Here is a 26,727-nt window from a genome sequence, read left to right on the forward strand (position 1 = left end):
GAAAAAAACAAGTCATAAACAAGAGTTGTATGAATATATATATATATATATATATATATATATATATATATATATATATATATATATATATATATATATATATATATATATATATATATATATATATATATATATATATATAAAATTGCATAATTAGTATGTCATGAATCTGCATGATGGATATACTTACATATAAATTGAAGTGAAAATTAAACCCTTGCACAGCAAACCCAGGCAGGGTGAGTATATCAAGGATCAACCACGAAGTTGGAATAAATCCAATGGGGTAAGCTCAGATATAGAGGAGCAGGCCTGGGGCCAGGACACAGCCAAGACAAACAATCAAATCAAGCCAACGTTATTCATATACTAGTAAAAAACATCTCACAACAATTCAGCTCTTTTAAACAGCGTGATGAGGCATCTGTAATTTTAATAGTGAAGAATGTGATTTTTTGGATTCTGTAAACTTACAGAAATACCTTTTATTGGTGAGAAAAGTGAGAAAGGTTCAAAATAGAAAAAGCCCTTCTAATTCTTGTTTAAAAATTCAAAATGGATTTATTAACAAAATAGCGTAAGATTACAAGAAAAATGTTACAATAGAGAAAATAAAACAATGTAAAAAAAGTATAATTATGTTCTTGACATAAACACTGTATATGAATGTGTATGTAGATTTGATTGTCTGTCTATATCTCCTCTCTTAGGCTGGGTTCACACTAATGCGATGCCAGACATCGCATGTGATTCGCACCGCATTGCTGTGCACATCACATGTGTTGTCTGTGCTTTGTGAATTCAGCCATACAGTTTGTATGGTTGAAATTGCATTGCATTCACACCAAAATGGTGCAGGTCCCTTTTTTTGGGCCGCACTGGAATCGGATCACATGGGTGCTCAGGACCATGCAATCCGATTCCACAGTTCACACTGTGTTCTGCAAATGGATTTAGGGGTGTCATTAACTTTACATTGACACCCGCAGTGGTTTGCAGATGTCAGTGTGAGCTGCCTGCGAATCAGATGCAATGTGGGAACCCACACAGGAATCGCACCAGTGTGAACCGAGACTTACTCCTCGTGTAAGGGTATGAGAGCCCAAAGTCCCTTTGTTGTCTTCTGCTCATAGGAGCATGATTCAGCCCCCACTTTCTCCTAAAATTGGGCTGGATTTCCTTCTGGGTCTGGGTCCCACACAAGCATCTTATTACGAATGCATATGCAATGGGCAAGTTTTCAACCTCCCACAATGCACAAGTTACTGATCCATTCCTAGAATATAATTATCTTGGTGTGTTCAGGAATCAGTATGCTGTGGGGGAAGGGAGAAATGTATCTATATACTTATTTTCAAACTACTATACAAACATGCAAAGTATTCCAAAAATCCACATATCAAGAAATGTATGCTCAATGCAAAATCCTTTCCCATATTCAAATCTTAATCAAGAAATATTACAGTAAAAAAACTCGTATTCTTAACTTCTACATACTTAAAGTGGTTGTAAACCGTTGGAAGTTTTTTTTTCCTACTGTAGCACTGACCCCCTAAGGAGCTGATGATAATTAATTGGGCCTGCACTCTGCCTATCAACCCCAAATAAATGGCTCAATCCCCTTGGCACAACTGTATAGCAATGTTAGTGTAAGACCCAATGGTAAAGAGAAGCACAGTAATAACACACTGTACTGGATATTTACCGTCACCTTGGTCTGCGTCACTCCACCAGAATATATTAAAGGGGTTGTTAAGAAATTTTTTTTTTTTTTAAATAACAAATATGTTACACTTACCTCCACTGTGCAGCTCGTTTTGCACAGAGTGGCCCCGAACCAGGTCTTCTGGGGTCCCTCGGTGGCTGTCTCAGCTCCTCCCCGCAAGAACTAATCATCTTCATGCGAGCCCACTCACTGTATCACTCGGCACTGCCACTCGGCGTGCCGCATCATTGGATGTGATTGACAGCAGCGCAAGCCAATGGCTTTGCTGCTTTCAATCCATCAAACTCTAGCCAGTCAACGGCCAGGCTGAGCGGCGAAGAGGACATCGGGGGCGAGCGCAGCAGGTTTAGTGGCTCAGGTAAGTAAAACGGGGGCCTGGGGGGGCCGGTATTGTCGGATGTTTTTTCACCTTAATGCATAGGATGCATTAAGGTGAAAAAACGCGAACCTTTACAACCCCTTTAAGCTCCATATGGCAGTGAAATACAATACATTTTGTCCATATAATGTACTCAAGGGCTCCCCCTAGATTGTAGTACACTGTTCAGCTCTGTGAACCTGAAGTTGTGATGCTGTATAGGAAATGACAAAGTCTCTTTTCTTCTTCCTCTTCAGCTAGCTTAATTAGATTATACTACAGGGTTTGTAAATCCAGGTAAGGAAACAAGTAGATAGTAAATTAATAATAGAACTGATGTGCTGGTAACTGAAAGTTTGCACATAGAATACACTTGCAGAGCTTCTTCTTTAATAAAGGTTGCAACTCAATATTAACTTTGCAGCACAGAGAAAACAACCTTGAAGTTGTACTGCACACAGTTTATGTCTGAATGAACTCACTCCTGTGGGACTACAGATCTCAGCAATCTTCTGGAACTAGTTTAAATAGTAACAGTGCACTGTATTTATATGGGCAAGTGCCGCTCACCAACACAGGTCCAGATGCTTGCAAGGCTATTCTCCTGGTGTCTCAGTTCGTTTCAAACTGGCGCCGCTGCACCATGCTGTTCCCACTGATGGCTGATGTAACTGTAATGCAGGAGATCTTCAGAAATCTTGGATCCTCCGGTCCATCCACTGACTGTGTTCTGGAGCTCTTCAGAGGCCAAACGATTCTGCTCTGCGCCTTCCAGGCCACAGTCTGTCGGTCACACACAGACCTCCCTGCAGGCAGGTTTTGAATGGCGTCCCAAGAGGCCGGAAACATGGCCACACGGCCCCTTTTATTTGCTTACCCAGTAGGCTGTTCGGTGACTTGGCTTTGTGGGTAGGTGAATTGAGCATTGTGGGTAGGTAGTTCACAGACTGAGTTTTAGCACATGAGTCACTTCCTCCTTCACTACATCTGCCACAATGCTTTGTATCATGGCTTAATGAAACCAAAGTCTTAATAACATTAATTATAATGGACACTAGAGGGAGCCAAACTCTTATTTAAAGAACATCACATTATTTACATAGTAACTTAGGTGGCAAAAACCCCTGCGCTACACTACCCTGCAAGTTAAAGTCATAATGTGCTGGTATGCATTGCATACTAGCACATTATAGTAAACTTACTTTAAAACAAAGCTTTTCCAGCCCTGAGATGTCAGTGCTGCAGCCGCTTCCATCTTCACCCGTCTTGTTTCGGGTTCGCGGACTCCAACGTTACTGGCCAGAGCCGCAATTACATCACTGCTGCGCGAAGCCGCTGATTACAGCACAGAGCTCTGAAGGAATGGCATGGATGGCCGTTCCCTCAGAGCACATAGGCCAGTGATGTCACTGGCTGCATGTATAGTAAATATCTCCTAAATGGTGCAAGTTACCTATAGGTAAGCCTTATTATAGGTTTATCTTTAGGTAAAAGCTATAGAGGAAAGTTTACTTCCTCTTTAACAAACTCTTATAGAAACCTTAGCTTCACAGAAGTTAGGAGGAGGAGTGCTAGCCAACTCATGACTTACTGACACCACATGCTGCTCACTAGAGATGTACAGAAAAAGAGAGAGAGAGAGAGAGAGAGAGAGAGAGAGAGAGAGAGAGAGAGAGAGAGAGAGAGAACATTATAAAAAGCCATCACCCTTCCGACAAAGTGCCGTATAGTCAAAGCTATGGTATTCCCAGTAGTAAACTATGGCTGTGAAAGTTGGACCATAAGGAAGGCTGAACACCAAAGAATCGATTCTTTTGAACTATGGTGTTGGAGAAGACTCTTGAAAGTCCCTTGGATGGCAAGAAGATCAAGCTAGTCAATCCTGAAGGAAATCAATCCTGAATATTCGCTGGAAGGACAGATCCTGAAGCTGAAACATGAATACTTTGGCCACCTAATGCAAAGAGAGGACTCATTGGAAAAGACCCTAATGCTGGGAAACATGGAAGGAAAAAGGAAAAGAGGATGACAGAAAACAAGATGGATAGATAGCATCATCGAAACAATGAACATAAAAATAAGCAATCTTTGGGAGACAGTGGAGGACAGGAAAGCCTGGCGCGCGATGGTCCATGAGGTCACAAAGAGTCGGAAATGACTAAACAACTGAACAATAACAACATATATATATATATATATATATATATATATTTTTTTTTTTTTTTTCCCCACATAGACTATAAAGTCTATTTACTTTTCCCAATCTAAAACAAATAAAAGTTAACAACTCAATTGTACTTTTAATTAACACCTTTACACGTATATATTGGCATGTTAAAAGGCATATTACATTAAGGAAGGCTTCTAACAAATAGATGCAACATATTGGGGGTTATTTACGAAAGGCAAATCCACTTTGCATTGCAAGTGCACTTGAAAGTGCGGTCGCTCTAAATCTAAGGGGGAAATCTGAAAAAAGTGGAAGCCCTGCTGATTTTATCATCCAATCATGTGCAAGCTAATATGCTGTTTTTTATTTTTCCTTGCATGTCCCCCTCGGATCTACAGCGACTTTACTTCCAAGTGCACTTGCAGTGCAAAGTGGATTTTCTTTTAGTAAATAACTCCCATTGAGTGGTTATGTGCACCTTCTTCTCTCCATGGGTTCCTCGTCCATATGGGCAATACAGTTTCTCAATGTATAGCACTTCTGCCTGCAACATTGGGTTTCCTGCTTTGAATCCTGGTCAGGAACATTGGCTCTATTATGTATGTGTGCTTATGCCTGTGTGATAGGAACCTTAGATGGTAAGTTCCTTGAGGGCAAGAACTGATGTGAATGCACAATATGTAAAGTGCTGTGAAATAAACATCACTGGCTGTATTAGAAACTTAAAAATAATTTTTCTTTTCTTTTTCCGAGCTCTCAATATGCTGTTTCTTCTGTTTGCATTGTCACTTTCTGAGTCAATATTTCAGAGGTGTTCCTTCCCATCCATTTTCACACAAACTCCTGTTATCTCAGCTTTGTTAATTTCCTCTTGATTCATATGTTTTCTTAGTTATTCTCATTTGGTTACATAAGTGGCAGATTAGATGCATATACAGATAGTCCTAGAGCAAAACAACAACTAAACATAAGCTTAAAGCGGGGGTCCACCCACACCGCCAAAAAAAAAAAATATTAAAAGCCAGCAGCTACAAATACTGCAGCTGCTGACTTTTAATACATGGCCACTTACCTGTCCCAGGGTCCAGCGATGTCGGCAGGCGACGCCGAGAACCCGCTCGGTTCTCGGCAGCTGCTGCCGCCATCCTAGGTGAGGGAATCAGGAAGTGAAGCGTTGCTTCACTTCCAGTTTCCCTACTGCGCATGCGCGAGTCGCGCTGCGCGTCCCAAGTGGTCCCCGCTCTCTCCTGGGAGCTGTGTGTTCCCAGCAGACAGCGCGGTGGGGACGGGAAGAGGCGTAGACTCCCATGGGAGTCTATGCCGGAAGTGGGTGCAAATACCTGTCTTAGAAATGATTTTTTATTTGTAGCTGCTGACTTTTATATTTTTGGGGGAAACCTGGAGCTTCTCTTTAAACCGAAAGGAAAACATTTTGTTATATTGCAGCTCACCAATTCTTTTATAACTGTTTTGGGTTTTTTTTTGTAGTGGCTGGTGATCCAGCTAGCAAGTCTTAAAAAGAAGAAGCTCTCCTGCTGATATATCACTTACAGGGATAAGACAAACCATTTACCATTGAAAGAGGGGATTACAGTGGTCATCTTTTATATATTTATGTAAACCTTTATCCCAAAAGGAATAAAAAACTGTTTGCTGTACCTGCTTTAAGGCCTCATGCACATGGACGTTTTAAAAAACGTGTTGTAAAACTAGGTCTGAAGCCTGGAAAAAGCCTATGCCATTTGCAGCTCAAAAACGCCTAGGTGGGCATGAAGCCTTAGTCTAACATAGACAGGCGTTTTTAAGCTCAAAAAAGCAGCTGTAAAAATGTCCGTGTGCATGAGACCTTAAAGTGTGAGCTGGAGTTTGGCTTCAATTTGTTACAATATATAAATCTGCTAGTACATCTAACACTCCCCTCCCCCCCAGACTGACAATGCTGATGTCCAAAGGTGCCCCCTGTGCTCCTTCATGATGAGTGGGGACACTCTCATACAGAAGGTGTGTTACTGGCCAGATCAAAACAGAGGGAAAAAAGCCTAAATAAGAAAGAAAACAAATGTAGCCACCACGCCTAATGATTGGTAAACTGCAATATATTACATTTTTTTGTTTTGGGTTTAATACCACTTTAAACTGCTCTCTTTTGCATATAGGTTGTGGCATGCACTTTGGTCATTTACTGATAATAAAGGATGTAGCGTGTACATATTTGATATTATACATTGGTTGAACTTAGAACTGTGTCTAATCTCTGTCAGGGAAACATTATAAATGATTAGTGATTAATCTAGACGAATCCATGGGGATTGAAATTCATTTCTTTTAAGTGATTTCAAAAGGCTGTATGATTCTTGAAAATCTGAGTATATAAAATATGTGCTTTGTATAATTGGATGACCTTATTAAAAAAATATGAACTCTTGTAATTTATTACATGGGAGATTTGTTTTTCTATGGTTATGAAACTTTTTTTCTAAACTCAGTGTGGTAAAAAAAATTAAAGTGGATGTTAACCATACTGATGCTCACATATACCCAGTGAAATGAACCGCCTCAGATGATACACAGAGATTAAACAAATCCTCCCACATAGGTTTTACTTGTTTATCTGCAGCCATCTCTTTCCTTCAAAAGGGCAGAATTGCTTTAAAGTGATTGTAAAGTCTTGTTTAAAAAAACCAAACATGTTATACTTACCTGCCCTGTGTAGTGGTTTTGCACAGAGCAGCCCTGATCCTGCTCTTCTCGGTTCCTTCTTCGCTGCACCTGGCCCCTCCCTCCTGTTGAGTGCCCCCACAGCAAGCAGCTTGCTATGGGGGCACCCGAGCCAAGTCACAGCTCCCTGTATCCATTCAGACATTGACGTGACCCCGCCCCCTCTCTCTTCTGATTGGCTAACTGATTTTGATCGACAGCCAAGGGAGCCAATGGCACCGCTGCTATGTCTCAGCTAATCAGGAGGAATGTATCGGATGCCTAAGGAACTTGTGGACATCAAAGGAGAGAGATGGGGCTCAGGTAAGTAATTAGGGGGTGCTGGGGAGTCTGCTACACACAGAAGGTTTTTTATCTTAATGCATTAGAAAAACCTTTTGCCTTCTCCATTAAAATCCTCCCCATCTGTTGGTATCACAGAGGAGGGGGCAGAGAGCTGCAGTTACACTGTGCGAGAGCTGATTGGAGGAAAGAAACACACCCCCCTTCACACAGCAGCATAACTGTGTTGTGAATAGACAAGCTGCGTGCTTACCTCCGTCCCTGACACAAATTTTATCTCATGTGTCGGGAAAACTTCTCAGAAGTGACTCATGCTGATAACAGAGGAATGAAGCACCAGAGAGAAACAACACTTAGAGCTTTGGAGAGAGATAAGTAAATACTGCAAATATATGTTCTTTGTTTGCAACCACTTTAACCAGTTACTGATCGCCCCATATCACTTCTGCTTGCAGGGGGTGCACTCGCGCTGCTTCTGCTGTGATTATTCACAGCAGAAGGCGATCTGCGGGTGCCGGGCACTGGATGTCTGCTGGTACCTGCCGATTGCCAGGCAGAGACACAGAATGGGGCTCTGCCTATGCAAACAAAGCAAAGTTCTGTTCTGACAGGGGGGAACGTTTTTTGTTTTTTTCAAAATTGTCAGGGTTTTTTTTTGTATAGCACAAAAAATAAAAAACACAGTGGTGATCAAATACCACCAAAAGAAAGCTCTATTTGTGGGAAAACAATTACATGAAATTTATTTGGGTACAGCGTCACATGGCCACGCAATTGTCATTTAAAGTAACGCAGTGACGTATCGCAAAAAATGACCTGGCAATGAAGGGGGGTAAATCTTCCGGAGGTCAAGTGGTTAAAGAGGTATTTCAGCATGCCATGAATTGGGGCTCATGCCCACTTTTCCACTCTGCCATCTTTGGTTATCCCTTGTGTGCGCAGATGTACTGCAAGTCTCTGCCAGATCTTTGCCAGAACAAACACATGGTACATATGCACACATACAGTGAGGGGAAAAAGCATTTGATCCCCTGATGATTTTGTACATTTGCCAATTGCCAAAGTAATGATAGGTTTATTTTAATAAATAATAACAGAATAACAACACAAATTTCCAGAAAAAAAACATTTAAAAAAAGTTATAAATTGATTTGCAGTTTAATGAGTTAAATAAGTATTTGATCCCCTATCAATCAGCAAGATTTCTGGCTCCCAGGTGTCTTCTATACAGTTAACAAGCTGATATTAAAGGGAGTGCTCCTAATCTCAGCTTGTTACCTGTATAAAAGACACCTGTTCACAGAAGCAATCAATCAATCTCTCCACCATGGCCAAGACCAAAGAGCTGTCAAAGGATGTCAGGGACAAGATTGTAGACCTACACAAGGCTGAAATGAGCTACAAGACCATCACCAAGAAGCTTGGTGAGAGGGTGACAACAGTTGGTGCGATAATTCGCAATCGGCAGGGGATCAAATACTTTTTTTTCCTCGCTGTATGGGCACACACCACTGGTATCTGGGACCTTGACACCTGGTGCATTTAGACATTTATGCCTAAGTCCCCACAAATGTGCAGATATGCAACCGGTTTCTTAAACAAAGTTTTTATTGAGCATATTGACATGTTACACCACATTCTTTAACCAATAGGTTGTTATACATCACATTAAAGATATCACGTTATCTCTACACACAAAACATATCAAGTTTCCCTTTTTAATAGGTCTTCCTGTCAATGGTAGAGATCCCTTTACTTCATTCAACCTGAGTGTTTGCTCTCTCTTTTTTTTTTTTTTTTTTATTTTATTAAAGAAACACTCAAATAAAGGAACATCGGAACAGTCAACATGAACCATTGCAACTTAGTTTTAACTAAACCCCCCCCAGATGAATTCCCTCCCCTCCCCCCTTCATTATTAATCTGCTCATAACATTGTATGCAGCCTTTCTTTCAACACACTACCGTTTACCTTCATCATTGCCTACATTCTTTCATCTCTACTGCTCCCCTCCTCTTCTGCCGTTAAAGTATTTTTGGACTCAGTCCACCTGTACCACACTTTCTTAAATTTTTTGGGGGCTCCTCTCGCCTCATATGTCATTTTATATAAAAGTATATCAGCATTTATTATTTTTATCCACATTCCCAAGGTGAGTTGTTCATCATGAATCCATCTTCGAGCGATCAGTTTTCTCATGCCAAAATAGAGAAGTCTGAGAAACAGTTTTGTATTCACATTAAGCTCTTCTTGATCAAAAACCCCCAACAGACACCTCATAGGAGAACATATGTTTGGAAGATCAAAGTGGTCAGATATGAACTCGGTCAGCTGGGACCATAATGGTCTTATCTTAGGACAATCCCACACGACATGGAGAAAAGTTCCCTCATTTCCCCTACACTTATGACACTCTGGATTGTCCCTTCTTTGCATTTTAAATAACCTGGTTGGAGTGTAGTACGTCTGGTGTAAATATCGAAGCTGAATCATTCTGTCCGTGGAGGAGATCACCGATATCAGATATGTATCAAGCACCTCTTGCCACAATTCCTCAGTCAGTTCCGGTATAAAAGCCATCCATCTAGCTCTGGTCCTAGCAGTCAGGTCAGGGCCTCCCAATCCAATCTCCTTGTAGTATCTAGATATACGCTTAGTTGGTTCCGGGTCGATCAGGACCCTTTCCAAGGCTGTGTTCTGTACCTTCACCTCCCCTCTCCCAAACTGAGCTGTCGCTGCATGTTGCAGTTGGGTATATCTGAACTGCCAGGTCCTAGGTACACCAAACTGCTCCCTTAGTTGTGCAAAAGATGTTAGCTTACCATCCTGGTATATATGATGAAGATATTTTATCCCGTATTTGGCCCATCTATGCCCATCCTCTATTTTGCAAAACTCTTTTAGGGACTTATTGTACCAGAGAGGACAATTAGGTGACAACCACAAAGGATCATCCATTATTCTCTGCGCACATAGGTGAAACACCCTACCTGGTAATGCCATAACAGACCCCACTCCTCTCCCTGGTATCTCCTTTCTAAACAGCATATTTAGTAATGTTTCTTGAGATGTGGCCACAGCCGCTTCCAATAGAGTAGTGGCATTAGGGATCTGGGGGAAGCACTGCCAATGCAAGAATGTCATTTGGGACGCAAAAAAATAGGATCTCATATCCGGCATAGCCAACCCCCCTCGAGTTATTGGTAACTTCAGGATTGCTAGAGATATCCTGGGGGCCTTGGATCCCCACAAGAAATCCACCACAATGGAGTCTATGTGTTTGAACATTTTCAACAAGTCTCCCCTCCCGCCTAGCAGTCAGAAACACTCGTAGTAGTCGGGGCGCTAGTCCACCACTAAAGGTAGTCTAGCATTCTGAGGGTATACCATCCAGGCCCAGAGATTTCCTAGGGGCAAAAGAGGCTATCGCCCCCTCAACCTCCTCCTCATTCAAATAATTTTCTAGAGCGTTACCTCCCGGTGGGATGCATGACTTATAAAGTTCTTTGTAAAACTGGGTAAAGACCTGTAGTATACCCTCTGAATCAGGGCCGGACTGGCCTACCAGGATACCAGGATATTTCCCGGGAGGCTGGCTGCATTTAGTACCGCTGGGGCCGCTTTTGCCTCGTAGCTTGGCTGGCTGCCTGTGTCAGCAATATAAAGAGCAGCGGCCGCCGCCGCACTATGCAATGGCTGTGTCATTGTGTCTCCTCCTCCGATCCGGCGCGCCGCCCACACTAAACTATAGTGTAATGTGCCTGAGGGGAGGAGCAGGAGAACGCCGTGCTGCTTGATTTTTCCCTTCGTGAATCATCCCCATTAATCTGCACAAGGAGAATAGAAGTGGCCGGCTGTGCATCTCTCTCTCTCTCTCACGCAGCCACTGTACACATCGATTACAGCCACTGTGCCCATCAAGCCTAGCCACTGTGCCCATCAAACGCAGCCATTGTACCCATCGATTGCAGCCACTGTGCCATCAAGCCCAGCCACTGTACCCATACATTGCTACCACTGTGCCCATCAAATGCAGCCACTGTACTATCAAACGCAGCCACTGTACCATCAAACGCAGCCACTGTACCATCAAACGCAGCCACTGTACCCATCGATTGCAGCCACTGTGCCATCAAGCCCAGCCACTGTACTCATAAATTGCCACCACTGTGCCCATTAAACACAGCCACTGTGCCATCAAACGCAGCCACTGTACCCATCAATTGCAGCCACTGTGCCCATCAAACACAGCCACTGTACCATCAAACGCAGCCACTGTACCCATCGATTACAGCCACTGTGCCCAGTAAACGCAGCCACTGTGCCATCAAACGCAGCCACTATACCCATAAATTACAGCCACTGTGCCCATTAAATGCAGCCAATGTGCCATCAAGCCCAGCCACTGTACCCATAATTTGCCACCACTGTGCCCATTAAACGCTGCCACTGTACCATCAAACGCAGCCACTGTACCCATCAATTACAGCCACTGTGCTCATTAAACGCAGCCACTGTGCCATCAAGCCCAGCCACTGTACCCATAAATTGCCACCATGGTGCCGATTAAACACAGCCACTGTGTCCATCAAACGCAGCCACTGTACCCATAAAGTGCCATCACTGTGCCCATTAAACGCAACCACTGTGCCCATAAATTCCCACCACTGTGCCCATCAAACACAGCCACTGTGCCATCAAACGCAGCCACTGTACCCATCAATTGCAGCCACTGTGCCCATTAAACACAGCCACTGTGCCATCAAGCGCAGCCACTGTACCCATAAATTGCCACCACTGTGCCCATTAAACGCAGCCACTGTGCCCATAAATTCCCACCACTGTGCCCATCAAACACAGCCACTGTGCCCATCAAACGCAGCCACTGTAGCCATAAATTGCTACCACTGTGCCCATTAAACGCAGCCACTGTGCCCATAAATTCCCACCACTGTGTCCATCAAACACAGCCACTGTGCCATCAAACGCAGCCACTGTACCCATCAATTGCAGCCACTGTGCCCATTAAACACAGCCACTGTTCCATCAAGCGCAGCCACTGTACCCATAAACTGCCACCACTGTGCCCATCAAACGCTGTCACTGTGCCCATCAAACGCAGCCACTGTGCCCATCAAACGCAGCCACTATGCCATCAAACGCAGCCACTGTAACCATCAATTGCCGCCAGTTTGCCCCATCAATTGCCACCAGTTTGCCATCAAATCCTGCCAGTGTCCCCCCCGCCCGGCACTTACCTGTCTCAGGTCAGCGCGTTGCTCCACGCTCCCTCCGATAGGCATCCAATCACAGTCCCTTTCTCTTCAGCCAATCAGGTGACAGGTAACCAGACCCAGTGCCCCTGATTGGCTGAGAGGCAGGTCAGTGTTAGGGAAGCGATTTTTTTGATTTTATAACACAGCACTGTGTAAGCAGAGAACGCACAGCAGTGTATATATATTTATATATAAAGACCTATGTGCTTTTATATGTGTCTTATCTATATATAATGCACTCTTTAAATGTGCTTTAAAATGCATGGTTTTCCATTTTATGAACATAAAAATAATGACGTTATGCTGTTGGGCTGGTATAATAATGCTATGGGGCTGGTATGACATTTTTTCCAGGGCTGGTTTTTATACCCAGTCCGGCCCTGCTCTGAATTACTCACCTCCACCCCACCTTGGTCATATATACTCATTATACATATGGGTACGTATTCTGGTCGTGCCAAATAAGCTAACAGTCTACTATTTTTGTCTCCAAATTCAAAAATACGTCTACGCTGCGCAAGTCTAAGTTTGGTAGTCTGGTCAGTTAGTATTTCCTTTTATGCCCGCGTCTTATCCTGTAGAGTGCGCAATCCCTCCCTAGTCAGTCGCCTAACGTAGTCTGCCTCTGCTAGAGACACCTCTCGCTCCCTGTCCAGTATTGAAGAGGCCAGTTGCTTCCTGAAGCCACTCACCTCCGCCATAAACACCCCTCGTAAAGTGGCCTTGAATGCCTCCCACTTTATTAGGTCAGAACCAGCGTCCCTGTTTTCTTTCCAGAACAGCTGAATAGTCTCAGTACATTTAATTTTAACATATTCCTCCTGCAACCAGCTAGCCTCCATCCTCCAATGTCTGATTCCCTGTCTCTGTCCCACTACAATATCTACTAGTATAGGTGAATGGTCCGAGTGCACTCTAGGTAGGTACCTCGTCCCAGTCACCATTTGCAATCCCTCAGGTTCAACCAACACAGTGTCTATCCTTGACAGTGTTTTATGCGTCTCAGAGTAACAAGAATATTCCCTAATCTCTGGATGTCTCGCCCGCCATGCATCACAGAAGCCGTTAACTGACAGCCACTTCGCCAGTGGTGCTGGCATCCCTGGTGGCGCATCCAACTTATCCATTGTCGGATCCGCCACCGCGTTCAAGTCCCCCAAAATGAAAATCCTCCCTTCCGCTATCTCATAAGCCGCTTGAAGCATGTCATTCAAATGAGACAAGGAGAAGGGAGGCGGGACATACAAATTCACAAAGGTCATAAATCTATTATGAACCTTTATCACTAGGACAACATATCTTCCCTTTATATCTGTTTTATTTTTTTTTTTTCAAATAACAATTTTTATTGGTCGCAGGTATATATAGATACAAAAGATTTGTAATTTGCTCAATACAAAAAACATTTGGCAGACATTCAAACTGGTATTCAGTAGGCAGTAGGATGGGTTCATCCAGATAAAGTAGTAATGTAGTAGGTACTTCAACTACAAAATTCGTCAACCAACAAATATCTATTTTGTTTTGGACATAATCCCTTTATATCCGTTTTAATTGCATGAATACATATGGGTAAAGACTTAGCTACTAGTGTGGATAAAGAGGGGAGTTGGGACTTTAAATGAAGCACCAATAGGTGCCTCCATCCCGATAATTGTTTCAAAATTCAAAGGGAGTTGGGACTTTAAAATGAGGCAACTGGACAGTGGAGGTATAAGCACACTATCAAAATGTATTTACAAAGCGTTTAAAATACATAGTTCATCTTGTATATATAGCATAGAGCATGCATACGACCTAAACATAATGTATAAAAGATGTATAAAACAGTTACATGCGAACAACGTATAGTCAAAGTAGTGAACATATCCATGTTAAATGGCGATAAGCCTGATACTGGTACATGCGTCCACATGGTGTACATGCATTCATCAATGAGTATAAAAGTATATCATATGGTAGAATGGTTGTAGATGGGTAAGTAACAGTCCATATGGGGTGTAGTTGTGGCATCAAGTATAGCTCGACGCGTTTCGTGGGTTATCCCACTCGTCAGGAGCAGATGCGATAGACATACCTATGGAGTATATATAAATGTAAAGATGGAGTAAATCATACTCTAAAGAGAATTTATTTATAATACTTTGATGTATAGAGCTGATTGGCCATCCACACTCACCCACTCAGACAGCACCTGCAATGCGGGGCAGCCAGCACAGGGGTGGCCGGGGACATAGCTCCACCACGGGAGCTGAGGCGGCATAATTCAACGATGCAACGTCAGGCAGTATGAAGGCATGTATGATGTGACTGGAATCTCCATGTGGCAAACAATAATGTAAATTCCATAAAAGGGCCATCTGGGAACAAATATTGAGTGTGTGTAAGTTATAAGAAAAAAAAAAAAAAAAAATTATTAAAAATAATAATAGTATTTTTCAATAATGGACCCAATATGTGCCATAGAAAATAAAAATAAAATTAAGTTTTACGTGCTGTTAGAAGTTGATAAAAAAGGGGGGCTATGTCTAAAAATGATAAATGATTGTATAAGTGTGAAGAACGTGTTAACAATTAGTTAAAGGAATTACCATGTGAAAAGTATTGAGTAAAAGAATAATGTGAGAGCTACACCACCAGGCAACAAGAAAGAAAAGGGAGGGAGTCAGAACCAGAACAAAGACAGATAAATAGCTTACCCCAACGTTGCAACAAGACACCACACCAGCAAGCCAGTGTAGCTGGTGTGTGATAACCCCAGAGGGAGACTGGTCAAAATGAGCAGCTCACTCCACTGGGGAAGTGAATATATGCCGCCAACGCCACGCCGGTGAACCAATAAGGGGGAGAGTAGCGCACCTGAGCCGAGTAATAACTCAGCGGCAGGCGCGAAAACTTCCCCACATGGATACACCAGATGATATGGCCGAGCGTCGGCGCAGTGACGTCATAACTGACGTCACCCGCACGGCGCGTCAGCCGTCACATACAGCGTGACAGACGTGGCGCCGATGCGCTGAGGGGCACCCGCCCGATCCCCCTGAGGAATAGAGGAAGGAGGGGGAGGGGCCGCTGAGCGCATCGCAGCTCCCGCGATGAAGAAGACCACAGCGAGACCCAAATGCCCAACCATCCACACAAGCAAAATTGCTGACTAGAGGGAAGGATGTGTCAGATATCATAGTAAATCAAATCATGTGTACACATTGACCAGTAGATGGAGTGTTGTATGTAAAGGGATACCATATGCAATGCTCCAAAGAATGGACATAAACAGTGTACATAATTAGTATAAACAGTAGATAAGTTTAAACATAAATACCCTATAAATGAGGGCAGACCTCACACCGGGGATGGCAGGGGAACACTGCCAATCCCACATATACAGTTGCTTCCATCCCGGTATATATTTGTAAATAAAGAGGGGAGTTGGGACTTTAAATGAAGCACCAATAGGTGCCTCCATCCCGATAATTGTTTCAAAATTCAAAGGGAGTTGGGACTTTAAAATGAGGCAACTGGACAGTGGAGGTATAAGCACACTATCAAAATGTATTTACAAAGCGTTTAAAATACATAGTTCATCTTGTATATATAGCATAGAGCATGCATACGACCTAAACATAATGTATAAAAGATGTATAAAACAGTTACATGCGAACAACGTATAGTCAAAGTAGTGAACATATCCATGTTAAATGGCGATAAGCCTGATACTGGTACATGCGTCCACATGGTGTACATGCATTCATCAATGAGTATAAAAGTATATCATATGGTAGAATGGTTGTAGATGGGTAAGTAACAGTCCATATGGGGTGTAGTTGTGGCATCAAGTATAGCTCGACGCGTTTCGTGGGTTATCCCACTCGTCAGGAGCAGATGCGATAGACATACCTATGGAGTATATATAAATGTAAAGATGGAGTAAATCATACTCTAAAGAGAATTTATTTATAATACTTTGATGTATAGAGCTGATTGGCCATCCACACTCACCCACTCAGACAGCACCTGCAATGCGGGGCAGCCAGCACAGGGGTGGCCGGGGACATAGCTCCACCACGGGAGCTGAGGCGGCATAATTCAACGATGCAACGTCAGGCAGTATGAAGGCATGTATGATGTGACTGGAATCTCCATGTGGCAAACAATAATGTAAATTCCATAAAAGGGCCATCTGGGAACAAATATTGAGTGTGTGTAAGTTATAAGAAAAAAAAAAAAAAAAAAAAAAAAAAAAAATTATTAAAAATAATAATAGTATTTTTCAATAATGCTACTAGTGTGGACACTCCCCTAGCATATGAGGAATAACTTGCATGATAGGCCCCAGAAATATGCGCCCTTTTTAGAGAAAGAGTCCTGGAGCCCTGCAGATGTGTTTCCTTTAACAAAATTAGATGAGGTTTATATTTTTTTAGATAGTCAAAAACCAATGATCTTTTAAATTTTGAGTTAAGGCCTCTGACGTTCCAAGAGATCACTCTAAGGTTCACAGCCATAGTATATAAAACCAGAACCTTTTCCCCTCCCCCCACTCCTTACTCTTTGGTAAGGTATCTTTCAGGACTCCACCACTCCCCCTCCTTGCCCTGTGGGGCAGCAACATAGAAGGCAAACAACGAATATTGGAAATGAGCTTGAAATCATGAGCATACATAAGGCAGAATGATAATTATCCCCAATTACTCCCCCCCTCCTCCCCCCTTGTCCCCCTCCCCCCACCCCATACCCGCCCCCAACTTGCAAGGCACTTCATTCCCAAAACCCTAACCCAAAAGAGGTTATAACGGATTTGAGACTTCAAAAAAAGTCACAGAGGCTCCAGCACTGTAAGGAGTAAGTTCAAGTTTCAGAGAAAAAAAAACAAGAAAAAGAAAGAAAAAAAAAAAAAACACACACAAGACAACGAAAAAAATAAAAAATATATGTGTGCAAAGAGGAGAGGAAAAAAACTCTTGTTCCACTCCTCAAGTTTCAAGTAGAAGAAAAAAAACCTTTGTTCCGAAAGGAGAAAGAACCTGCAGATTCCTTCAGTGTTACAATTACAATTGAGCAGTTTAAAGTAGAAAGCATAATCCCTCTGTAGCTCACCGGACTGCCAGGTGCATAAGTCCACACCATATGTCACAAGCCAGTTCATCCTGGAATTATGTAGAATGGGTTAGGGGAAAAAGGGTGGTAAAAGAGCAGTTCAGCATCCGCCAGATTTCCTCCCCTGACATCCTTCATCCCCCAGAATCTCCTCTATCTGTAAGTATGGATTTAAGGTGGTCTTGGAGAACTCCCTTCTCTTGGTCGTCCCCTCGCATCCAGCCAGTCAGAAGCCTCCATGGGGGTGGTAAAAAAATGCGCCTTGCCATTATCCACAATGCGTAGTTTTACTGGGTATAGCATACTGTAGATCAGGTTCAGTTCTCTAAGCCGTTTCTTTATCTGATAGAATGAAGCCCTCTGCTTTTGCGTGGTGGCAGAGAAATCAGGATAAATAGATATCCGATAATTATGACACTTCAGCTCAGGACCTGTCCTGGCTCCTTTCAGGATATTTTCTCTGTCTCTAAAGTGCAAAATCTTTGCTATCATGGGTCTGGGGATTGCTCCCTTTGGAGGGGGTTTACCTGGTACTCGGTATGCCCTCTCTATGGCAAACATAGCAGTGAAAGTTCCAGGGGCCATATTCACTTTCAGTCAGTCCTCCAAGAATTCTTCAGGATGGCTACCTTCCACTCCTTCCGGGAACCCCACCAGCCTTATGTTATTTCTTCTCATGCGGTCCTCCATGTCGGCCATTTTAAGAGTATGCTCAGAAAGGGTCTTTTTAATTACTTGGTTATCAGTGCTCATAGGTCTAACAGTGTCCTCCAAAGCAGCAATGCGGTGATCAGTAGCCTGGGCCTTTTCTCTAAGCTTCTGCATATCGTGCTTCATAAAGGAGAATTCCATTTGTAGTTCCCCAAAATGATCCAGCAGCTTAGTTTGACACCCCTGTATGGCAGCCATTATTTGTTTAAGGGACGGCTCTTCTTCCTCCTCCAAGGCCCTTTCTGCACCATGCATGAGCACATCTCCTCTGTCCAATGATCTCCCCCTGCTCAGAGTGCGATCTCTCTGCACTCTGGGACTCACCCGACCAGAGGAAGCAGGCATCGGTCTTTCTGTGTCCTCATGCTGCTGGAGCAGCGGCCATTCCTCATCCTCCTCTCTCTCCGGCGCTGCGGCGCCATCTTGAGAGCCCCAGGCATAACGGGCCAGTCTCTTCCCGGGCATTTTTGGCCATGGGGTCCCGAATTTCACCATCCCCTGAGGCTCTCCGGACGGTCCTCCACTCATGCCCCAGCAGTCCAGGGCAAAAACGCCGACTTTTGCTCACAGGATTAGGTCAGGATTTGGAATCTGCAGGGAGAGCTCCTCTCAAGACGTCCTTACATGCTGCGCGCCGGCTCCGCCCCCCATGTAACCGGTTTGTACCCTGGTCCTAAAGCCCTGCAGCGCATCTACGCAGTGGGCGGAATCCTGTTAATTGGTCTGATCAACTGTCAATCAACCAGCAGATTCGATGAAAGCATAGAGCACCATGAAGATTTGGTAGCTGGTATTCACCTTATTAAAAAAAAATCCATCAGAGAAGCAGGAACAGGCAGGTTAAACTGATATTTATAAAACATTGACCACCCCAATATGAGAAACCTTGCATTATTATTATTATTATACGGGATTTAAATACTGTATTACCAACAGTTTACGCAGCACTTTACAATATAAAAGGAGACAATACAGTTACAATACAATAAAATACAAGAGGATTAAGAGGGCCCTGCTCAGAAGAGTTTACAATCTAATAGGATGGGGCAGGTGGTACAAAAGGTTGTAACTGTGGGGAATGAGCTGATGGAAGTGGCAGAAGATTAGTTGGAGACGTTATAGGCTTTCCTGAAGAGATGAGTTTTCAGGGAGTTGATTCGTATGCATGGGATGGATGCTGTGTATGGCTGGGTATGGTGGACACCGGTGTCTCATTAAGACTCTCTTTGTCTTAATTTTAATTATTTGTGTTGGAGGAGGGTATTTATATATACATTTTTCTACATAATTAATATATGGTGGATATTAAATAAAGATTATTAGTCCCTAAACCGGTGTATCCTCCTTTGAAGAATATCTTTGGGAATCCTTCCCGTTTTTTGTGTTTGTGCGTTTTCAGGGATCGCCTGAAGGTAGCAAGAGTAGCCGTAGCAAGAGTAGCCAGACCAGTGGAGGTATAATTGCATAATTACATTTACACAGTAAAAATGGAGCTACATTATTTATACAACTTTAGTATTTGGGTTTATATACACTTCACATTAATTCCACAAAGATACTAATGAAAGACATCTCGCAACAATTTTGCTCTAATAATCAGCTACAGCTTGGCTGTTTTAAGGAGTGATGAGACATATGTGGTCTTAATAGTTCAAGCACTGGTACATCTATGCATAATTTGCCTGCCTAATTAAAATTCATCACAACCTGTCTCTACATTTTGCTGTGGCTGTATTTCTACAATCGTACAAATGCCTCACAAAATGCCACATGCCAGATATGGAAAGATAATGAGACCATGGAACAGCTGAAGTTGCCATTGACTTTTAGGCAAGTGGCATGTCGTCTTTTAAATCTTGTTTTAACTACTGTGAGCTGATGTGAATTATTCTATGTGCACTTTCAATCCAGATCTAAATATCAGTGTTACTTATCAAGCCAACTTTTTATTTTAAGGCTAGAAAGGTTAAACCAAAGAAATACCATGACATGTGATGCTGATTTGCGGCATAGAAAGGCGCAGATGGATGTTTCTGTTTCATATTTTGGCACGTTCTAAAGATCAAGTCAAGAACGCTTTTCTATTATGAATTGTCCATCATATAGTTTTTTCTATGTGTTCATTTCCCTGGATAGAGCTGTATTTGTACGGCACAGCATGCATTATTCTTATAAGTCTCATCTGATGAATTTTTGACATAAATAAAATAATTATATTTCAATGATAAGGTGCCTACAGACATGTTTCCTGAGAATAGCAGCAACAACATAGCACACAAAAAGGAAAAAGGCAACAATAAAAAATCCCCTTACTAATCACCAGTTGAAGAAAAGGTTTTAGCGCTCTCCTTTTTTAGTACTGTGGTAGGAAAAAATGTCTGCAAAATTTTGGATGGTATACCCCCGGAGATGGAGTGCAGGGTCTTCTCTTGCTTTTTGCATCACTTGTTCCTTAAAGTGGTTTTAACCCTAAAAGAAAAAAAATTGCTAAGTCTACAAAAGATCTGGTGTCACTTTTTTTTTTCCTGCAATTCATCTTTTCCCCTCTGGAGGTTAACTTTGCACAGACTTTTTCACTGATCATTATTTGAATGGGACGTTGCTTTAGTTTTCTCTTTTCTTTTTTAAATATTTTTTCTTTTTTTTTTTGTAAATTTTTTTTTTCTTGTTTTTTACATAATAATTTTTTTCAATGAATTTATTGTTTATTAATATATTGATCATTCAATTCTTTATCACGTATTGATATAACAATCAATTTCACACCAGCGCTGCACTCACTCTGCTATTTAGATGGTGAAGATATGGCATGCGTGCCACAGCTGGCACGCAGAGCCCTCTGGGGGCATGCAAGATTACGGTGCCAGCGCCGCCAGGATGGTGGGGGACTGTTGTGTCCCAGAAGAGTTGCTTTTGCTGAAAAGTCAAGTGGGCATCCCATAATACCCCTATCCCTATCCAAGTTAAATACCCCTAATAAAACCAAAAAAAAAAAAAAACAAAGCTGCTGGACTATTTTCTGACTCAAGCGTCCTGTGGAAATCCGGTGTGCCTGGCTGTGTAGGGTAGGGGATCCCATTTCACCAGCGGTAGTACTACACTAACATACATAGTGTAGTAGGACATAGTTGAACTCTTTAGCAACCAAAGCTCTTGAAGAGAGAGTCAGTCCCCCAGTAGATGGCTAAGTATTAATCAGGTTCTTCTGCATGGGAGATTCCTTGAAAATCTTTTTAATTGTGGCACTTTCTATTGCAGGTGTTTACCTTAAAGCGGAGTTCCACCCAAAAATGGAACTTCCGCTTTACGTGCTGGTGGCCCCCTGACATGCCACATTTGGCATGTCATTTTTTTTTGGGGGGGGGAGCGGGTACCCTGTTTTTAGAGGCACCCAGCTCCCACTTCCTCCTCTGGTTTCTGCACCTGCATCGCTGGACCGTGGGACAGGTGAGTGTCTGATTATTAAAAGTCAGCAGCTACACTTTTTGTAGCTGTTGACTATTAAATGGGTGGAACTCTGCTTTAACGTGAAATTCACTGACTTGTGTAAATCTAAAGTGTTATTAGTGTATCAATGAGAGCGCACAGAACTGTCTCCTCATATTCCCTGTTATCTCCTACAGCAAGCCCTGAAGGCCTGAATATTGAATTCAACTAAGAAGCTGGCACTTAGGGGTTGTGGCTTGCGGCTGATGGAATAGGCAGCGCGATGTGAGAGCTCCACTGAAAACCCAAGCATTTACTCTGTCATTACAATCCTGACGCATCTGCATCACCCACCACCTACATACTCCTCATACCTGATCCAGCAGTGCAACTTTTTTCCACAATCCGGCGGCGGACATGTCCCGCAAAAGCAGCAAGGACACTTTGCAGGCCGCAGAGCCTGGAGGCCAAGATGGCGCCCGGACCCAAGGCTCGGCCAAGGAGGCAGCCATGAGGATGTTCAGCGGCGTTCTGGGGTAGGGTGGCCTGCCTAAAACACCCTCCCAGCTCATAGATACCTCTGATATAGACTCCCCTGCAGAGGCCCTGGAACAGGCATGGCCGGAGGATGAAGAACAGACCTCCTCATGGGACGCAGTAAGTACACCTGCTCCTAATATTGCTCCCAGAGCCCTGACAGACCAGGACAATCAAACCCCTGAACCGACCCTAAGATATGTTTTTGCAGCTGTAACTTCCTGCACCACATCTATTAATACACTAACTAATGAGATCAAAGGAGTGAAACTGGAAGTGAACATGGTTACATAGGACATGCAGAAGCTGCGAGATCACACAGCTGCACTGGAGGACAGAGTGAGCAATGTGGAGGATGATGCTGCCCCCCTGCAGAGGGAAGTCCGCCATATGCAATCTATTATCACTGGCCACGCAGCTTGTTTAGAAGACATGGATAATAGACAGAGACGCAATAATGTCCATGCAGTAGGCATACCAGAGAGGGCTGAGAGCAAAAATCCTGTGGTATTTATTGAGAACTGGCTGACTAACACTTTTGGCAAAGACTCTTTTTCGCCCATGTTTGCGGTGGAGCGCGCCTACAGAGTCCCACCTAGGCCGCTTAAAACTGGTGAGCCTACCAGGCCGTTCCTGTTTAAAATGCTGAACTTTAAAGGCCACGATGCCATTCTGTATCAAGCCAGGACCCTTATGAGAATAGATAATGCTCGCATATCTTTCTACCCGGATTTCTCTGCTGATCTACTGCGTCGCAGAGCCAAGTTCACTGAAGTTAAGAAGCGTCTCTGCAAATATGAGGTTGCATACGCCATGTTGTACCCGGCCAAACTCAGGATCGCCGCTAAAGGCGAAACACAGTTCTTTGATAACCCTGCCAATGCGTCTATGTGGCTGAAGCGTGTGGAGCACACCCTCAAGACAGCACCAGGCCTGCTAGGGACTTGCGTTTTCCCTCTTTCTTCTGGGTGAAATGGATGCCATATAAGGAGATTTGGACATGCTTTCCCTTCTCTTTAACCTTCTTAAAGGCGGAGAGGAAGACGAATACTACTTGCACTACTTTTTACTGATGTTTTGGACTCGCAAGTCCCTTTGAATCAAAGTGGAACTGAGACGTTGACCCCCCCCCCCCCATACTCATCCTGCATGGACATGTTTTTTTCTGCCAAGCTTCCTTACTGTTTACAAGATGCGTGAACTTTATTTTCCTACCCCTATCCTTTTTTTGTTTTCTGTTTCACACTATGTGGTGTTTTTTTGTTCTCACTGCCCCCTGCTTTTGGCGGAGTGAATAATTTAATATCTTTTTCTGATCTACCAACCGGAGATGTATCTATGTGGCAGATGTATTCACTCCCTTTACTGTACTCTCCCTGGAGCACCAGGTTTTCTAAAGCTGCCAGGTGGAGATGTGGAGCCCCCCTTGGTGAACCTCTGCACCTGGCATGGCTTCCTTTCAATGATTTTCAACATGCATTACTATGTCTAATGTTTGTTCTATAGTTTCATGGAATGTGAGGGGGCTGGGTGACGGAGTGAAACGAGTGGCACTTTTCTCCACGCCCTCAGTGGTATGCCTGCAGGAAACCCACCTGCAGGCCAACTCCATATCTACACTCAAAAGCCATGGTTACCCTACCTAGTTCCACTCTGTGCACACAGCTTACTCGAGAGGCGTCAGCATACTTATTTCATGGGCGGCCAACTTTCAACTACTGCACTCCCTGATTGATGATCAGGGACAATATATCTTTTTACTCTGCTAACTGGCAGAGCTGACATGTATAGTTGCAAATATTTATGTCCCTCCACCCTTCTCCTTTAACAGTCTGAAACAATTGGCCCAATTTATGGCCTAGTACCCCAACATCCCTGTTTGGGTGCTGGGAGATTACAATAATGTAATGGATAAAAAAACTAGATAAATTCCCATCCAGACCTGGCAGTGCTCCCCAGCTGTGTGGCCCCACCCCCTTTGCTAGATTCCTGGAAATTGGTCTGCGAGATTTGTGGAGGGACAAGAATCCTACTGTACAGTGTTATTCGTGTTTCTCAGCATCATACAAATGCCTATCCCGCATAGATCTATGTCTAACTAATGACTTGGCACATGCACTGACTAACTCTGTGAAATATGCCCCAAGTAACATTTCGGATTACTCCCTTGTAAGTGCTAATGTAATAATCTCATCAAATCCACAATGTAAGCTCAGGAAGGTAAACCCCTCCTGGTTCACAATCTTCCCGAGCACTGATCCCATTCCCAGGGCTCTGGCAGAGTTTGTGCGTTTTAACCAGGGCACGGCCGGGCCTGCAGTGGCCTGGGATGCCCTAAAAGCCCACCTTAGGGGCCTACTCATCAAGCAGATTAATGCAATTAAAACTAAAACTAAAGAGTGGGAGAATCTGGTGATGGATGAGGCTGCCAGTGCGGAGGAGAGGTCCATTGCGGCCCCCTCTTCAGAGTCGGAACATAGATGGCAGGAAGCACAGGCCCTGTATCAACAAGTTTCCACCACTGCTGCGGAGAACAAGAAGTTCTTCTTACAGAAAAAATATTTTGATGAAGGGGAAAACACAGGTCACCTACTAGCTATGATAGCTAAAGCCCAGCAGAGCACGACTCATATAGAGACCATCCAAAATGCAGACAGAGTAACGGTTACTGACCAGACGCACATACCTGATGTGTTTTCACACTTTTTTAAGGACCTTTACACATCTAAGGTACATTCCACACACAAGGATCTGGCCCATTTTCTGGACCAGTGCTCCCTCCCCCAGGTGTCACAACAGGGACTTGCTGCCCTTAATGCACCACTGAAGGTAGAGGAATTGTCATTGGCGGTAGCACAGATAGCTAATAATAAATCCCCAGGAGCTGACGGCCTACCCGCAAAAACGTACGGGAAATACGGGGACACTCTCTTACCTAATCTATTAAAAACCCTAAACAATGCCCTTCAGGAAGGTAGTTTACCCGCCTCCATGAACAAGGCTATTATAATAGCAATATCAAAGCTGGGCAGGGACCCATTACAACCGGACTAATATAGACCTATCTCTCTGCTTAATGCAGACGTCAAATTATTGGCGAGAGTATTAGCCACTAGACTTTTGGGAATTGTGGCAGGACTGGTCCACTCTGATCAGTCTGGCTTCATTCCGGCTAGATCTACGGCATTGGACATCCAAAGATTATTCCTTAATGTTCAAATTCTGGTAGACAACCCTGGCAATAGAGCCATCTTTTCTCTTGACGCTGCCAATGCCATCGACATCGACATTTGTGGGAGGTTTCGCAGCGCTTTGGTCAGGGAGATAAATTTATTTCCTGGGTGCAGCTTTTGTACGCTGCCCTATGGCCAGGGTGAGGATAAATGACTCCTTATCGGAGCCCTTCCCTTTGTTTCGTGGTACACGGCAGGGGTGCCCGTTGTCACCCCTGCTGTTTGCCCTTGCACTGGAGCCTCTGGCGGCTATGGTACGGGCTTCCCCTGACATCATGGGCTTCCACAGAGGACAGGGAGAGGAAAAGATCTCCTTATATGCAGAGGACACCCTGGTATTCTTGGGGGAAACCGAACACTCTTTAAGAGCAGTAATGCACCTAATAGATCAGTTTGGACAGCTATCGGGCTTTGCCATTAACTGGCATAAGTCAGCTCTGCTACCATTGGATTCGTTACTGGCACCTTTACCGGAATATTTATCTCACATTGTAACAAGAGGTTAAATTCTGTGTTACATTTATTCATAGGTTCATTTATATATTTACCCTTTTAGATATGTGGTCAGTAAATGCAATGATTAAAACACACAAATTAAAGAATGTAATAAAAGAGATTTACTTAGCTTCGATTAAAGATGTATTACAGATGATACAATACAGGATAAATTCAGCATTCAATCCAGGGAACCCCTCAACTTCTGAATTTTCAGATAGTTCTGGAAGCCGACAGCCTGTTCAAGATCTAGGACCACTCACGTCCCTCCATGAAGTTCACTGGCCTGCTCTATTGTCTGACCTTTTAAAGGCTAGATGGAAGGCGCGAAAAAGCTGGTTTTATCTGGTACTAACAAAGCCTATCCCAAGACAATGTGACCATCTGTGAATGACCGTCTGTGAGCTCAGAAACATACATTATACATACATAGAAAAAAAAAAAATATATATATATATATATATATATATATATATATATATATATATATATGTAATCACCTTAAAACTATTACTAAGTTTCTTGTAATTCAATAACTAAAGTTATTTATGAATATAGACCCATACTACATTCCACCCCTTGACTTACAAGATTCTTAGTTTAGTTTATAATACTCAGGATTACTTATAGATATATCAAGATGTTCTACTTAAGGTAGTCCTTTCGCTTGTACTCCAATATAAACATTTCTGACTTC

Source organism: Aquarana catesbeiana, linkage group LG04, assembly GCF_042186555.1.
Source record: "Aquarana catesbeiana isolate 2022-GZ linkage group LG04, ASM4218655v1, whole genome shotgun sequence".
Taxonomy (NCBI): Eukaryota; Metazoa; Chordata; class Amphibia; order Anura; family Ranidae; genus Aquarana; species Aquarana catesbeiana.